At 40.9% G+C, this 18,319-nt stretch overlaps 3 non-coding genes across 3 annotated transcripts; 1 reads left to right on the forward strand and 2 right to left on the reverse strand.

The window, feature by feature from the left end:
- Positions 1–4,144: 4,144 nt before the first annotated feature.
- trnay-gua (transfer RNA tyrosine (anticodon GUA)) lies at positions 4,145–4,233 on the reverse strand. The gene is given in 2 exon segments: positions 4,145–4,180; positions 4,197–4,233. It is a non-coding gene; the product is annotated as a tRNA-Tyr (tRNA).
- A 2,301-nt stretch (positions 4,234–6,534) lies between these two features.
- On the reverse strand, positions 6,535–6,606 carry trnat-cgu (transfer RNA threonine (anticodon CGU)). Its single transcript has one exon. It is a non-coding gene; the product is annotated as a tRNA-Thr (tRNA).
- Positions 6,607–17,702: 11,096 nt separating this feature from the next.
- LOC138243556 (U1 spliceosomal RNA) lies at positions 17,703–17,873 on the forward strand. Its single transcript, XR_011192211.1, has one exon. It is a non-coding gene; the product is annotated as a U1 spliceosomal RNA (small nuclear RNA).
- The last annotated feature ends 446 nt before the right edge of the window (positions 17,874–18,319 follow it).

Consider the following 18,319-nt stretch of genomic DNA (forward strand, 5'->3'; position numbering starts at 1 on the left):
CAAAAAAGAAAGGAGTTGGAGAAGTATGCGCACTACAGGAGCTCAGGGAGACTACCACAGTGAGTGAGGAACAGGGGGAAGAGGAGAACTGAAATAGTGAAGGCAGGGAAAAGTGATAGGCTAATCACTTACGGCGTGAGCATTTGTGAAAGAGTGTGCACCTGGATATGTGAGAATGAGTGGAATGCGAGCATGTGGGAATAAGGGTGCATGTGGAATGCGTTATATTTGAACACTTTGCATCTAACTTTCTCCAGCTCCACCCTGTAGCAACAACCCTGATTACTGTTCATGAGCTCCTGGCCCCTCTTGTTCCCAGTGGAACCTGTGTGGAGCAGCAGCAGAACCAGAAGATGGGGTTTGTGTTTCTTTATATTGTCTGCTATTGTAAAACAAGTTACCACTTCAGGATAAAGAATCTCCCTCTTTGTCCCTTATTCCCAGGGCTGAACCTGTTTCTCAGTTGGGTGCTCAAAACCTCATCAACAGCCTTCTAGATCAGCAGTACTGTACTGGGTACAACAGGCCCTGCTGTGAGAGTGGGGGATATGTTCTTGTAGAGCTCTAATCCTCCTGAACTGCATCTCTCCTCTCCCAGTTACTCATGCAGTTATGTCAGTCTATAAACTCCAGCGGTACCCTATTGCTCTTGTTCAAATTATTTTAAAATGCAGTGGGTGATGTTTTCATGATACATGACAAAGGGGTTCTTTTCCTTCAGCTCATGTAGCCTCCAAGGCAACCCCATGTACACAAACCCATATAGAGTTTGCATCAGTGAGGTCAGTAATGAGCTCAGTCAGACCCAATCCACTGCTTTCACCCCCAACACCCCTTAACCTGGGCTTTAACCACTACCTGTTGCTCCTCACATTGAGTCTTTCACCACCACAATATAAATGAAATGAAAGAACAGTTCTTTGTACCATGTTCTAGTTTTGTGGGCCAAATTGTAATCCTTTATAAGAGCATCCAAAAAATCCACCCCCATGTGCTGATTGTAGTCCTTGCCATTCCTATTCCCAACACCATCCTGAACCTGCCAAGACCCATCGAGTTTTTTCACCTTGTGATGGACTGTCTCCACTGTATGCCTTGTGGATGGTACTACACATGGTCACCCATGTGTGTCCATCCACTTGGTGAACAGTAGTTCTCCAGCCCTTGCTGGATCAACCAATCAGGGACTGGTAGGGCCGAGTAACCCACGTGGGACTCTGATGCCCATGGAACTTTCAGCCAATCAATGAGCTGAAGTTCCTCCAGGTAAAAACAGGCAACACAGAGAGCCTGAGAGATTCAGGGAGAGTCAGTAAGATTCAGTAAGATTCTGGAGAGGATTCTGTGGACTGTTCTAAAGGGAATTCAAAGGAGAATTCCAGGGCAGGACGGCCCAGGAGCAGAAGGCTCCCAAGGGCAGGACATTCTCGCAGCGCGCCTCCTGACCATCCTGAGACTCAGCCCGGACAACCACGGAACGGCCAGTGTGTCCGAGTGCCAGAACTTTCCTTTGTTCTAAGAGTCTAGAGTGGAGGTTGCCAGAGAGTAACCAGCAGCAGGCCTCGTGAACAGGTCGGAACTGTGGAAAGCTGAATCACTATTCAGAACTAGCTCTTCATCAGGAATGAACCGGTCCTCTTCCTGACTTGCTGGGACCCACAGTCATCTTTTCTCCTGTGCAAAAACTTTGCTAGTTAAAGCCAACAATGAGCATCAGCAGCGCACCGTCGCAAGCCGCACAGCACAGCCTGGCACGGAGCCAGAGAGCGCGGATTGGACAGCAACAGCCTGCAACTGTTTCTTTGTGCCCGCAGGAGATCTGAATCCCCAAAGATTGGATGAGTATTCAACTTCAATGCATTACAGCTCGAGAATTCAATTGTTATTCAAACCAGTTGATATCAATTTAATTCCTAAGAGTTATGTACTTGTTTGAGTATCTAATGTAGACGTTGTAACCAAGTTCATTTACGAAACGGTCTTAATGAATGATATACTGAACGTATGTCCTCTTGATGTGTAACTCTTTGTAACTGATTGAATATATACCTTTTGTATTCTGATAACCCTCTCGATAAGATCTGTTAGGTTTACATGCATATTCTATGTATTAATAAATGTATCCTCGTGTATTAGTACCTGTGTGTGCGCGTTGTTTGAGTTATGTCGCATGGTTGGATTCTAAAGCCATCAAAAGAATCAACTTTGTGATTTACTGCTACAATTAATAATTGTCTCAGTAAATGCCCAAACCCTACAGAACTGGTGCCTTCAGAGAGCCACTATGATTACATATTTGGCGTCCCTGAACCGGTTTTCCCTACAACTATAATAGCCAAACGTTTGTTTTGTCTGCATTGTCCATGAGACTCAGAAGGATTACCTTTCAATATCTGCAGTAAAACAAAAACATGCAAAGACTTTCTTTGCAGAAAACAATATTTGCAAATCTAATATTTCTTTGTTTCTAATAAGACTCAAAAAGACCACTCATATTCACAACATATAACCAATAAGAATTTCTCATTCCCATATATACAGATAACGTTCGATCTAATGGTGTTATTGAGGTTTATAACTAATAATAGCAATGGTCTGGATTGTATAAACAAAACAAAAATACTCACAATCCAGCAGTGGGTCCAGTCCTTCATCAAAGGCGTCTTCAGAAAAAGAAGATGCACATCTTAGTCTTCCCATGAATCGCCCGAATATATTTCTTCAAGTACCTGAGCAGCCGTCTTTTGGCTTTTTCGGCACTCTGCTTGCCATTTAATTTTTGGGGATAAACCCTTCCGTTTACGCAAAAGGGCGATTAGGTGCGCTCTGAGGAAGTGCATCTGGGAAGATGCGCTCCTTTTGGTTTGGTTTCAGATCGCCCCAATTTATTGAGCAGCTTTATAGACCCACTCTAAATTTCTAGTGGTCAAACATTCACTGATTGACAACCTTTTCCACAAATCAAAACAGCAAATAGGCACAGAAAAACTGTTGCGTTATTTGGAAGAAGCCACAAGATTTTTAAAGGAAGCTCCAATGAAAAAGGTATGCGGATCCTATGCAGACGATGGAGCAGGTAGATATCTGAAATAGGCGTATAATCCGAAACGTCAGGCATATCGTGGTCAAAAGGCGAAAGGTAGTTCGTAAACCAGGAGATACGGAGATAGACGTACAATCCAAAACAGAAAGCGAGGTGTAAGGTCGAGGGGCAAAAGGGTAATCAAATCAAATCAAATCAAAGTGTATTTATCAAATGCACAACAATATGGTGTTCAGCAGTAGTTGCTGTCAATGAAATGTATTTTTCTGCGAGCTCAAAAAAATTACAAGAATCACAAAAATCACAAAAATTCACAAGAACACAAAAATCACAAAATTGAGGTTACATTTTTGAAATGGAATAAAACTCAATATGAGTAGAGCTGTTATGTGTCCATGGTGTGTGCAATATATACAGTTATGCTGAATATAGTGAGAATTGTGTGTCCATGTAGCCATTACAGGTGATTTGCATAGGAGCTACAGGTTGGCTATTTAGCAGTCTTATTGCCTGGAGGTAGAAGCTGTTCCGTAGACTGTTGGACTTGGAACAAATGCTTTGGTACAGTTAACCGGACGGTAGGAGGGAAAACAGTTTGTGACTGGGATGACTGGGGTCCTTGAGAATGGACCTGGCCTTCTTCAGACATCTAGCTGAGTAGATCTCCTGGATGCTTGGTAGCTCACAGCTGGTGAGAAGCTGCGCTGACTTCACCACCCTCTGCAATACCTTGCGATCCCGGGCGGAGTACTTCCCATACCAGGCAGTGATGCAACCAGTCAGGATGCTCAAATTATCAAATTATTAAAATAAAAGTTATTAAAATATCAGATTGTGTTTCTGCAACATTTAGTGCACAATACGTCATTTTAATCTAATAATAAAACAACAGCCACAACAAGAGCTTTACACGCTGTCTGGGGTATTTTCCAATCAGACATGAGGTGAATTCAGAACAGGAGCCTCTGCTTCGTCATTTATTGAGCTTTTGGTCAACGTCTGAATGAAACAGATTCACTATTTTAACTCTTTGATTAAAATACACAAGAAGCATCTTCCTTCAAGCCAGAGTTGAACCAACAAAGTACACAAAAGGCGCCTTCCTTTGAGCTGGAATTGAACCAGCAACCTAAGGATTCCCTGCTATTACCCACTACAGTCCTCCACTCGACCAACTGAGCTATCAAAGGGATGTTGGTAATTGCTCTTTGGCCCATACTGCCCAATGTAGTGAAATGTTCCAGGTGATTTAAATCCCAGATTGACATCGTTTCCAACTCGTTTCCTTTTTATTTACTTGAATTTAAGCTGTGAACCAGGATTCTCTGTATAAACTTGCAGGGATATTAAAAAATGTTTGATGGGGTATCAATTATTCGGAAATGGACTCCTTTTTTTCTTGGGGGATCATATTAAACATTTCATTTGGATCTACAAGAGGATCACCATGAGGAACAAAACTAAGTTTCATTCTGTGTTTATTAGAAGCATTATCACAGCTAATGCATGTAAAGCCTTTAGTATGCAACAGTGAGAGTACAGTTATGCCGGAGAACTGAAATTTAGTAAATCCATATTTAAACAGATTGCAAATCTTCAAAGTGTTTTGTCACTGCAAATATTATTACAGGGGTTTACCAGCTGCCAGACGTGCTTGTTTTGGGATTATTTCCAATAAGTATCCCATTAGTAGTTGTGTGTCCTTACTGGTATCTTTTAAACATTTGATTATATACAAACGGGACAGAGACAAAGTAATAATCCCATTTTAAGGTGTCTTGCATTTTAATTTACTGAACAGATAAATTGAAATGCTCTGATTCAGAGCCCCTGCAGTTCGTGCTAATTAGAACCACAACAATGCTCCTGAGTCCTGGGCACTACACTGAGCACACGTTCAGCTGGGCTCTGACTTTGTTAAGCACGACTTCTTGTTGCAGTTGAGCTCAGAGCTAGATATGATCTCCATATTCTACCGCAATAACTAGTCTGAAACTTAGTAAATAGTACACAGTTTTTAACTGAAGTCAGGTTGTTAAAAAATTAAACCAGCACCCTGTCACCGAAACTTACCCCGGTCTTCCGCGCGACAAGCAGGGGTACTCAACACTGTACTAACAAGGAGGGGTTGTCCGCAGTTGAGCGCGAGCTCTGATTACTGTCAGCAGACATTTCTTCATTTCCAATGACGTTTTCTTCTGCTCTCAGCTTTTTACCGGTCATAAATGCTCAAGAAGTAATTCATTTGAATTTGAAGTCTGTCTCTGTTACCTTCGGTCCTGATAAAGAAAAGCTGTGCGTGGGAGACTCCGTCTCTGAAGAAGTTTGCCGTCACCCTGCAAGAAAAGAGAGCCATCATTCACCGAAACAGCCACTAAGACAAATAACATTAAACACGTGAAATGCGAGATGTTGTGGAAATGTTTTCTACTTAGAGATTCTGTCGTTTCTACTCTAATGAGAGAGGCTCTTTGTCGGAAGTAGGATTTGAACAAACGTCTCCAGGGGAAACTGCGACCTCAATGCAACGCCTTAGACCACCAGGCATCCTGTCTGTGGCTCTTATATTGCATTATATGTTTTATTTATTTCTACTTGTTGATAGGAAAAAAAGTGAAATCGTGTAATTTGGGAAATGTATTTTTTTCATGGGGAAAACTAGCCTGAGCAAATGTAAAGTTAAGAGCAGCGCTCAATAAAAACCATCAGAAGCCGAAAGCGCTTCTTATGCGGATCAGTATATTCCGATGCCGGTGGTTCTGCAGAAGAAATAAGAAATATTTCCCGCTTTGAATAGACAATCAAGTTCTTAACAAATTTCATATTGTAACGCTACGGGGGCTCAGGCAGGTGCCCTTGCCGCATCTGGTCGGCCCCTGCACCGTCCGGGGCTCGAACCCGGGACTTCCGCGTCTCTCTGCAGCGACCTAGACCCGTGAGCTAAAGAGAGATCTCTCTACAGCCCAGTAGCTGTAGTCCTGCTATCACAGGGAAGGGCGGTGACATCACCAGCTCTGGTACGCCGGCTCTTACACAGTGCCTGTCGGCCGTAAGCGTTACACTCTCCCCCGCTTAAATCGCCATCCCCGGCGAAGGGCTATCCCACCCCGCTTCTGACACCAATGTAACGCAACGGGGGCTCCGGCAGGCACCCTTGCCGTATCTGGTCGGCCCCATCCCGACTGGAGGCTCGAACCCAGGACTTCCGCGTCTCTCTGCAGTGACCTAGCCCCGTGAGCTAAAGAGAGATCTCTCCACAGCCCAGTAGCTGTAGTCCTGCTATCACAGGGAAGGGCGGTGACGTTACCTGCTCTGGTACGCCGGCTCTTAAACACAGTGCTTGTCGGCCGTAAGCGTTACAATATATTAGATTCCCGCAATACGTTTTGGCTTTAACAGGAAACTGTGCACTTCCACAGAAAGAGTAACAAGAGGAGACGTTTCCATGTTACTTGTAGACTTAGATAAAGGAACATGGCAGTGAATGAAAGAGGCACGGACGGGGTTCGGACCCACGATCTTCAGTTTACGAGACTGACGCCTTACCACTTGGCCACCGTGCCATCGGGGGGAGAGGGTCAGCTTACTTTATGTTGAATCAACGCTAGTAGTTTTACTGTTGTAATAGAGGAACAAGAGGCGCAGTCGGTAGAGCTTGCAACCTTTTAGTTCAAAATCGTCGATTCATGGGTTGTTTGTGATCCCTCTAATCTTTTAGTAGGACAGTGCAAGCGGGACGTGATAGGGTACAGTGACTCCCAATGTCATATGAGCTTTGTGTAATTTAGCTTTCTTAACGCTATGGGGCTCGATTCAGATATCGCTGTGAAAGCAAGGGACGAGCAAAGGTTTTTTCTAAATTGAGGGTGATCTGCTCCCGAGTAATTATAAACACCTGAGCGTTTACTGTTTACTGTTGTGTTACTGTGATAAAGGAAGACCGCACTTTATCAAAATACTGCTGCTTCCTAATTTTACATAATGGTATTTAGACCGGGGAGAGTGACTGCATTCCAAGAGGCTAAAAGTTGATTTCACAAAGCCCCCCTATAATAAAATACATTAGAAACCGCAAGGAAAACAGTATGTTTTAATAAGTCTTCTCCTGGTTTTATGTTATTATAGTCTTTCACATTTGAATGCATACCTTACCGAAAATCTTACCTAGATTACAGGCAACACAAACAGTTCTTAATGCACAAAGTCTATTTATAGTTGACTTTCTGCTAATCACATCTAATAGTTCATGAATCTTCCTGCCCATCATGTGTCTGCTAAGCAGTTTCTCCATTTTCCTCCTCCTGTCATTGTCAGCAAGCACATCAAGATGGGAAAATGTAACAGGGAAAAAGAGTAGCTGGTAGGAGTGGGATTTGAACCAAAACCTCGATCTAGAGACAAGAATACCCATGAGAGCTAGAAAAACAGAAGTCCTTAATCAGGGTGCGTTAGAACACTCAACCATCCTGACAAGCAACTGGTAGGAGTGGGATTTGAACCCACACCTCGATCTGGAGACAAGAATACCCGTGAGAGCTAGAAAAACACAAGTCTTTGATCATGGCGCTTTGGTGGTGGTGGAGGGGAGTCCCCATTACCTGTAAAGCACTTTGAATGGTGCTTTAGAACACTCAACCATCCTGACAAGTGATGGATGAATGGAGGTGTATTGAATACACCAGTAGTTCACTAACCTGAGTTGCTTTGCTGGAGAAGTGCCATGTTACATGTTGTAAACGTCAAACGTACAAACGTGTTGTACTTTCCAACCTTTGAGTAATATTTTCCAGAGCTAGGGCGCAGTTGTCTTCACAATCTGGATTATCTCAAAAGCAATGATGTCTGTGTAAAACAGATTTTATTTTCGGGAACCGACGTTGTATTGCATATTTCTAATTGATTTGTTTTCATTATTGTAATGTATAGTGGAGCATAAAAAAACATCTGCAAAAATCTCTATTACGCGTCTTTGGCATTTCAAATAGTAGCGAGAGCGAGGATCAAACCCCCCTCTTGGCGATAGTTGCCTCACGCTCTGAACAACCAAGTCCTGCTTATTCCCGCTGTGGGTCGCGGATGGTGTGTTTTGGTATTTACTCGAAATTACGGAGGATACATGGGACTGCATTTACCTGATAACATACCATGATCTCTAGTACCTAATGAGCTTTGATAATTCAGCTTGCTTATCGCTTTGGGCTCAATTCAAAAGTTGCAGTGAAAGCAGGAGCTGAGCAGGATTCTGTTTAAATGGAGCCAGATCTGTTCACAAGCGGGGAAACACTTCAGCGTTTACTAATTGAAGACCACAATCCGCTAAAACACCCCTGTTTCTTAGACTAAAAGAAGCTAAAAGCATTTTTTTAACATGGGTTATATTGTAAATACTGTTATTAAAAAGCTTATTCGCATACTGTCGGTTATTTAGACGGTGCAAAACAGGCTGCCCTTATAAAACTTTCTGTGCCCGTTTTGACCAAGGAGAAAGTATTTTCTGATGGAGCGCTATGCGAAAAGATTTAATTAGCTTTACCCCTGCCAATGATTCAGCATGAAGAAGTAAAAGTTTCAAAGGGAAAAGCAGCTCGCTAACACAGCCAATATTAAATGTACTTGCCGGCACACTATCACGTGCATTGGCTCAGAAGTGATCTCGGCAATGTTCCCAAAGTAAAGCTGAAAGTGCCAAAGAGCATTTCTGTTGAGAAAACTGCCTTGATGTTAAGCTTAGAAAGCCTGTCTTTTAGATGTTCTATCTCTAAACACCTTGTGCAGCCTCCCAACAGACTAACAAATATTTTTTTTGAGAAATGGGCACACACCCGGAAGACAATAACGTTTATCTACATTCGAGTATGCGAATAACAATTTAACAGAAAAAAGTTTGTAAATGAGATTTTGCAAAAATTCAATAAATCGTCTATAAACAGTAAGAAATTATTAAGTAAGATATTGTTTTATTTTATAAACTTTAAGACAATGAAGAGAGTTTACAAGTCATCCTTCGCTTTTGCTCTTTCAACTTAAGCGTTCAGGATCCAAGCCCATGTGCGGATGGTTGTATTTCTTAAAGTAACTTGTAATCATCAAAAGTTGTTGTGTAGTCCTTCAGTTCTTTCTCGAGTTGTACCATGGATATTTTATACGATCAATACTTTTCATGATCATTTGCATTTTCCGTTTCAAACGGAAAAAGTTCAAAGTGTCCTTATAACTGTGCTCCACATCTACACGAGAGCGCTTGTAAGAGTATAGGACATGCAATGAGGAGTTTGTGCAGCTTTCAGCTTAGTGCGGAGTCCAGAGGAAGGACTCACTCGCTGAATGATCTCTCAAGAAATTCAAATCGTGTTTTCTGCAAAAGCCATGACAAGTGTGAAGAACAGAACGAAATGTTTTGGAGTTACATTTAAAACAGGAGAGAACACTGTAGCACTTCGAGTGTGTCTAAATTTAATTGTGTAAACCTAGCTGTCTATAAACACAGACAAAGAGTTCTCACACAACAGAAGATTGCAATGTGAGCACAGTAATATGAAACACTTGGAGATGCCAGGGATTGAACGCAGGACCTCATACATGCAAAGCATGCACTCTACCATTGAGCTACATCCCCAACAGAACAGCTTGTGGAACTGACTTAGAGATGTGCAGATGCTCACTGACCACAATCCACCACTCACGAAGAATGTCTGCAGTTTCCCACTTTCGCATTTCCTCTAATACAGAGTAAATTCATGGGAATGAAGAAATAAGGAAGGAAAAATAGTCACATCTAAGCTTCCAGAGACCGGTTAAAAATGAATCAGTTATTTTTATATCCAGTCACATGGACGACGGCCCAGTGGGCAAAAGATGTATAATATACGTCTATTAAACGCATACCTTAGACGTCTAAATGTGGTCCGCAATTCGTCTAGAATGAAATTCTAATATATGTCTATTGTTATACGTCTATGATAAGGTGTTCATTATACATAAATGGTTGGAGTTCTATTATACGGATAAATTTAGAGCACTATTATACATATATGATTGGAGTTCAGGATAACTTTAGAGGACTATTATACGTATATGGTTAGAGGTCTATTATACGGATAACTTTAGAGGTCTATTATACGTATATGGTTAGAAGTCTATTATACGGATAATTTTAGAGGACTATTATACGTATATGGGTAGAGGCCTATTATACATTACAATACAGATTTTAAAATGTACAACTTCTATATTTCCAAGAAAAAAAATATTACAATGAAAGTTAAGACGATTTTTGTCCACCATTTGCAAACCCTGTCTAATTGTCCTAACAGTTAGAACCAGAAACCTATTATTTTCAGTGTCCAGATCTCCTGGCCCCCTGCCTTGCATATGCATTCTTCAAGTAACACATTGTGTGTTCCTTTATTTCTTTAAAGGTAGGGTGGGACTTCAGCACCGCAGCTAGGAGAAAATTATATAATATTACTACCCAAATAAATGATGATTAATATCTTCTTTAGTATAATCTCAAAAATGAACCATTAAGGTTAACTAAGCTCAAAGCTATAATAAACGTATAAAATTTGGCTTGCATCATAGCAGTTGAGCAATAAAGTCTGTCCTAATTAAAGAGTACCCAAAGTTTGAAAGTACAACATAGAATAAGAATAATTAGAGAAACGGCAAAACGATTTTGTGTCATCTTCCCCTTCACACTATTTTTATGTGCCATTTTTTGCTTATTAACGTACTATTTTAATCAAAATAATATTAAGTAAGATCTGTATGTATTCAGATAGTATTATTATAATTATTTATACTTACTCGTCAAAAGAGGATTGCTGAGATATTTGCGGATTTCTTCTACGATTGAAAAACCTGTCCAAAATGGTGACCAACGAATACTAGCAATGCATTGTGGTATATAACCGGAAAATATACCACAACGTATGCGTTTATTAATGTTGTCGATATTATGGTTGAAATTTAACATTGATAATACATCGCAGCTATGTGCCCCCTACTATGAGCTGATGTGCAATTTTAACGCATGCAGTTAGTAAGGAAACGGTCACTGTTGTAAGGTATTATATATAATGACATTATGGAATAGGATGGGGACAGGCCTGGTGTCACGGGGGGAGGGAGGAGTGTCGCCCCTTCAGTTTTGGGCAAAAGGATTTACTTAACTTGTAATTAAAAAATAGTTGTACTTTGTCAATGGCCAAACATTAATTTATTTACACGTGTAAAATAAATATAGTACATATAGTAATAAATATAGAAAATACAGTAATAAATATAGAAAATACAGTAATAAATATAGTAAATTAATTAATTACTACGTAAATAATTTACTTCGTACACTGTGCAGATGGCTGTATACTCCTAGTTGCAGCACCCACGATATATACAGTAAAAAGCCTCAGGCACTGTGTTAGATGTGTTTTCGACGTTATATATGCCTTTATTAATGTTGTCGATTTTACGGTTGCAATTAGATGTTGATAATACGTCGCAGCGACGTATACACAGATGCAGCCATTCAAAATGGGTGGGGTATTTCGTGGTATACCCCGGTGGGCGTGTCACATTAAAACGCAGTATCATGCAGTATCACGCAGTGTATCGCGTCATTTGAGGTCATGCTGGAACCTCTCATGTACAGCATTTGAGCTTGGACAAAAGTTGGACAAAAGTACACAACCTACCTTTATCAGAAATATTTATGCATCAAAGCCTTTACCGAAGATATTACTAATAGTATTAATAATGAATGACTTTGGACAAGCTGTAAACTCAAAGTATTACGCTGGTCCACATTCTTTCTAACCGTCATTTTAAACGAAAATACTTTTAGTTTTTTCTTTGACAAACACCACAGCATTTCGTGGATAATTTCTTAAGCACATTTGTACAAGCACTTGGAATCTGTCCAAGCCCTACTTTGTCAGGCATTTTCTTTTACTGCAACGGACATAAAAACTCCCTTGCTTTTAACAGAGCGTTTCATAATTTCTAACTACGAAAATTATTTAAACTGCAACACTTATCATTCAACCAGGGCTCAAAATATCACAAGGATCCTCAAGAGCACATCAAAGACTGTATTAAAAGATACTTGTATCAGATACATGAGAATCCAGGCTTTTTTTCTCAACACTTTCTTTTCCGTATACCAGATATTATGGAACTACTTCAGAAGGCTAAAGTACAGGAATCAGTACTTTAAAGAAAATTCGATTTCTCCCTAAACATTTTAAGCATCGAAGTCTTTAACTAACATGTGAAATAGTGGCAGTTTTAAGCTTTTCTGCTAATATAATATGGAATTGCGTATCTAAAGAAATTAATAACGATATGATTATATTTGTGTACTGCGACAGGGCTGTGTAGGGCTGTTTCGCCTCACAATCAGACAAATGCAACATAAATTGGGCTGTGTAGTCTTCTAAGTATCTTAATAAACTTTCAGCATAGCTTTCTCCCCGTTTAGATTTATTTTTCTTGGGATCTTGGGATCAAACGTGGAAAGATTAGATTGTAATCGTTTTTATTTTTTAAATACATTTTAGAAAAGTGTAATCTATACTAAAAAGCTGTACACCACCTGCTATAAAGATACATATTGTAATACTTTCGGTCTCAGATAGGACGGACACAAGAACTCAGACTTGCAGAGTTAAAGCAAGTTAAAGCCTTGATTTTATATATCACCTTTAAAAGTGGCATCACCAAGCAATACAGATTACAAAGTAAATACCCAACACTGATTGCACCCATCTGTCATGTTAATAAAGACCTTTAAATTGAATTTAGTTTTATTACTTGTTTTTCAGGAAGTTAAAAAAAAAACACTTGAATTACTTATCCAGTCTCTCGAACTAAAATTATTTTTCAATCAATGCAACTAACATCGGGCAACGTGTTTTTTTTAATCCAACATTGACAGCCACATCTTAAATCTTGTCAGTCAGCTCTTTTTTCTCTATCTGAATTGTGGCGATTCAAACAACCTGGGATAACAAGTGGTCTCAAAGTCACCGAGCTCACAGAGCTTCAACAACAGATGACAATTTCCTTAGTCCTTCCTTAGTCTTCCTGAAATTGTCAGATTATGAGTGAACAAAAGCATTTTATTAAAAACACGTTTGTGTTTGTTTGGGAGCTATATTATGTATTTTTCATATGTAAGAAATAATGATGTGTTCCTGCTTACACATTGCACGACTTTAAAAGCTAGAAAAACAGGTTTCGATTCACATTATCTGGCAAGCCTTGTTTTGTCAAAGGAAAATTCTATTCTACTCTGAATATGTAGGGGGAGGAAGAATGTCCCTTGTCTTTTTACTTACTCCAATACACCAATGCATTAGCATGTTAAAGCGATTTCATTGAGGAGCCTAGCTTTCTTAACTAGTAAGTACTGTACTTACTGGGTTTTGAAGGGGGGGAGGTGTCTTTTGCTGGAAATCTCGCCCCCTTCTACTTTGAAAATACCTGTGAAACAGGTTTAATTCGTCACAGCCAGCACTCCCGCAGAGAGGAGGGTTGTACTTGCAGTGCATCGGTATAGATGGGAAAGCCAGAGCCGAGTCAAGTCTAGCCATGTGTGAGTCTAGTCTCACAGAGCTTCAACAGCAGATGACAACTTGTGAGTTTGATTAAGAATGAATAAAAACATTTCATTAATAACGCGTTTGCGTTTGTCTGGGTGCTGAAAAAGTAAAAAACAATTACTTTTTGACAATGAAGAACTGTGTGTGTGTCTCTCTCTCTGCTGGCGTTTGTAATCGTTTTTATTTTTAAATACATTTTAGCAAAGTAATGTACCATAAAATTATTGTGAGACATATTTGGGTTAACATGTTCAGTGTTCAGTGTGTGGTAATTTGTTTGGTGCAAGTGAAGTTTTATTTAAAATCTGACCCAGGGAAAAGTGTGGTGTGGACGGCTGAGGAGAGAATGCAGGCTCGCGCTGTGTCCGTTATTCTTTTTGTCTTTTTGAGCCAGTGAAAGCTCTGTTGTCCTTCACATGAATGCCTGAATCATTGTACCGAACCCAGGATTTTACAGTATTTTTTTCCTTAAAATACCAATAACAGCAACATACAGTTTACATAATATGTTGATGTTCCAAAATTAATATAGTTTATGACCTTTATGACCTTTGTTATGCTCTTCGTTAATGTCTAAGCCGGAACACATCATTATATCTCATTTTGTATTTCTTTAAAAAAAAATAGTTTGCCCAGCCTAACAGTAATGTTGTTATTGTTTTTATCCTGTAAAGCGCTTTGAGGAGCCACCTTTAAAGGCGCCATATACAATAAAGTTCATTATTATTACTATTGTTAATTTGCTGGACAGAGAGGTGAACATTATTACGCAGAAGACAAAGATAGCGATTTACGTTGCATTGTGCATTGTGCTGCTATAATACAGTTTTAAATAATTAAAAGTCTAAACACTATCAGCTTTATTTATGGGTTTTAAATAAAGGCGATTTAAACGCGATTTAAATCAATATAAATGTTTATATTGCAATGCATAGGTGACTATTCATTGTTATTAAAATGACTTAAATTCGATCATGTTGTGATATTTAGAAATATAAATTTGTTTGGTGCGAGTGAAGTTTTATTTAATCTCTGACCCAGGGAAATGTTTTATTTTTTCAAAGATGTGATATATAGTATATTCGACGAATCACTGCCCACTGGGTGTGCGGACCTTTTCTTATTTACCTTGTGCAATCGTGTTTCATAAAATGTAATTGTATTATAGCATGAACCCCTGGCGATTTTCTTGATACGTTATATGTGCTCTTGTTTGTATTGTATGTATTTTTGTTGTACAAATAAAAAGTAAAAAGCACAATTTTCCGGATGCAGCTGCTGTAAAAAAAATGAGATCAAGGGTGCTGTACGCAGAGGTCTGAAGCCTGCTCCACAGAAAAACTTTATGTTAAAGAAGTCGAGATCTCGCCATGAGAGGGGAAGCATCTCAGAAAAAGCAGGTGCAGTCGGTTCCACAGTCATAACGCCACTAAGTTGGACGAAAAGAGCAAGAGCCACCCGGCTTCCTCCAGGCAAAGAGACAAGGCACAGCGGGTAGTGTGGCTGAGCAGTCTAAGGTGCTGGCTTAAGGCTCCAGGTTCTTTGGGGGCATGGGTTCAACATTTGTCTTTCATCTTTCGCAAGCTGTATAGATTTCTTTAACAAGTTGTTGCAGAAAGGAAACGAACACTTGCATTCACGTAAATTAAAAGGCATGGGATTTGCCTATAACGATAAACTCTGTACAGTAAGACATGAAGAAAGGCACCGCTGGGAATCGGACCCAGGATCTCCTGTTTACTAGACAGGTGCTTTAGCCAGCTAAGCCAATTAAGCTAAATCTGTTCCACAGATGTGCAGTGTGCCTTTCCTCTTGTCGTATTCAAGAGTACTGACTGCGTGAGCTCCTCACGGTGTGTCCTGTACTCTACTGTGAATTCATTTAGATCATCTACGTGGAGTACAGTGATAAGATCGCCTTGAATATTTTCACTGAGTAAGTCATTGAAGAAAACAGAAGATGTCAGAGTGGCCTCATCAACAATCCACTCAGGCAGCACTCCTCTGTAAAGTGCCGTTCGTTCACATCGATTGGCTTTTTTTTTTGCCTTCATTCATGCAAGTAGTACAGGCAGACGCCCCTATTCTGCCGTGACCCAGATTCGAACCGAGGTTGTTGTGACCACAACGCAAAGTACTGACCACTATACGATCATGGCAAGTTACCAAAACACACGCTGGGGGTGGAAAAGGCTGTGCTCTCTCGTGTGACAGGAGTCACCTGATCCTGCTTTCCAAAAGATCAGCACCATGTACGAAAGAGCCGCATTAAAACCACTCAAACATGTGCAAAATGTGCGAGAAGAGGGGGCTCTTGTTTCCACCTGAAGACTTCTCGCATGTGAGACGAACTGATCATTGCTGCAGCTCAGAAACCTGCAGGAGGTGGGAGGGGTACTCTCGTAGACAGTGCTGACCTTCGGCAAGAGGATTTATACTCTCCAAGATGATATTTGCACTTTCTGGAGAGGAGATTTTCTCCACTTCAGTAGCCCGATTTTGTCGATTGCGTGGAGAGGGCTGTAGAATGTGGCACCGCCTTTCCTGCTCTGTCCATGAAAAGCGTGCTGGTCTCTGGAGAATGAGCAAGGTCCATCAGCGCACTCCAATAAAGGCACTGGAAGCTGCTGAATCGCATTGGCGAAGCTCAACACTGGGCCACTGGGCACAGCTTCCCACCGTTTCCGTAGTGTTGTGGTTATCACGTTTGCCTCACACGCGACAGGTCCCTGGTTCAAAACCAAGCAGAAACAAACCGGCTTCTTTTGTCGCCATGCATACTGTTTGGGGATTCGCCTAGCGCTGTGATTGAACAGACCCACTCACCTCTTAGTGTGGCGGGATCTGCACAGTGGATGTCGCAGCGCTTCCTGCTTTCACTTCAATGCACGTCCTGATGTACCCCGGTCTCCCGCGTGGCAGGTGGGGATAATCACCACTATACTAACGAGGAAGACATCGCTCTCTCCGACCCCCGGCATCATATCCCGACCCACCATGCAGGAAGCCGACGCGTGCTGTGATTCCTTTATGGAGCAGAAATGAAAACCGAGGAGCCGAGAGATCATTTCAGCATTTCGCATGTGAATGGAAAACACAAACGACCAACTTGGAATGACTTGCTTTTGACGCTTTTCAAAGCATTCTTTGTGCATCAAACAGACCCACTCACCTCTTAATGTGGAGGGATCTGCACAGTGCATGTTTCCTGCTTTCACTTCAATGCGCGTCCTGATATTGATTTTTTTTCGTGTGCCGTGCGGAGGCTCTGAAAGCGAGAGCAATGAAAAGGTGCACGGCGCTGTGAAAGAAACAGAGGTAAAGACGTCTCTATACATGGATGACGTCACCCTCCTCCTCTCTGACAATGCCTCAATTAGCAGAGCACTGCAGTGCTGTGATCAGTTCTCTTTGGCTTCCTCTGCAAAAATTAACAAATCTAAGAGTGAGATTTTTTTTATCAGAACTGGAGGGAGCCAAAAGAAGGACATGATCTCAGGCTGCAAGAGAAGAGAATTAAGGTCCTGGGGGTGTATTTTGGAGAAGAGATAGGAACAGTAAATTGGCAGAACAAATTGCCAATCTTAAACAAAAAACTGATGCAATGGAAGGACCGAGACCTCACCATGACAGGGAAGGTGCTGGTCATCAAAGCCGAGCTCTTGCCTGTCTTGAATTTTCTGGCTTCTACCTTCCCAATCCAACACCGTGTTGCGGCGGCGCTGAGGAGATTGATGTTTCAATTTCTATGGGGTGGGAAGCAGGAAAGACTCCGAAGGTAAATAATGTACAGGCCGCTACCCTCAGGGGGGAAGTCTGTCCCAGATATTGCTACGAAGCTACGAAGCAGAAAATCTGTGGGAAATAGAGAGCATAGGTCAATATCTCAAGAAACTGTGAAAAACATTATCATGTTTAAGTAAAGAATGTGATTTGAACCAGAAAAAAAGAAATTGTTGCTATTTAACTGGTACCGTGTCAAAATGTAATGAGATGTGATCATATATACTGTTTTAAGTATGTATATTAATGTAAAGCTTTCTAATTTGTGATGTCCTGTATTTTTTTTGTGAAAAGAAAATAAAGTTCATAAAAATCGAAATCGGTTCACCCAGGGCGAGGCTCGGCCATTGCACTCCGGCTGTGCTGACCCCTGCGAATTCCCCAAATGTGGGAATCTCGACTGCATAATTTCTGGTAGTGGGGGACTGCGTTCGCGCTCTCCCCTGATGTGCTTGGTTCAATATCGGATACGGAAGAGTTACGACACCATGAGCTGCGATACGATCCAGTTCGAAGGGAGTCGATTCCACTGCTGGTTCTCGGTTTCTTTTAGTTAGAGGTCCGGAGAAGCATTTCAAGCTCGTTGCACTACTCCTTCCGGACATTCATTCCCTTTTCAAAGTCAGTCGTTTTGCTGTAGTCTGTATTATTTAGGCTGATTATCGAGGTTAGCCTTTATTTGGTCATGGGGGCCTCGGTACTGTATGCTAATTCTCAAGACAGTTTCACCCGTTTTCTGATTGCTAGGTTCTGTACCAGTGCAGACATGTCAAACAGTGAATGGCTGTACCTCTATTGTATCCCTGCTCAATTAATGAACTCAGTAATAAATGAATATATGTATAGTTATATGAAAAACAAGTGGTTTATCGACTCATCTTCATTTGCAGAT

This window comes from Lepisosteus oculatus, chromosome 14, assembly GCF_040954835.1.
Source record: "Lepisosteus oculatus isolate fLepOcu1 chromosome 14, fLepOcu1.hap2, whole genome shotgun sequence".
NCBI lineage: Eukaryota > Metazoa > Chordata > Actinopteri > Semionotiformes > Lepisosteidae > Lepisosteus > Lepisosteus oculatus.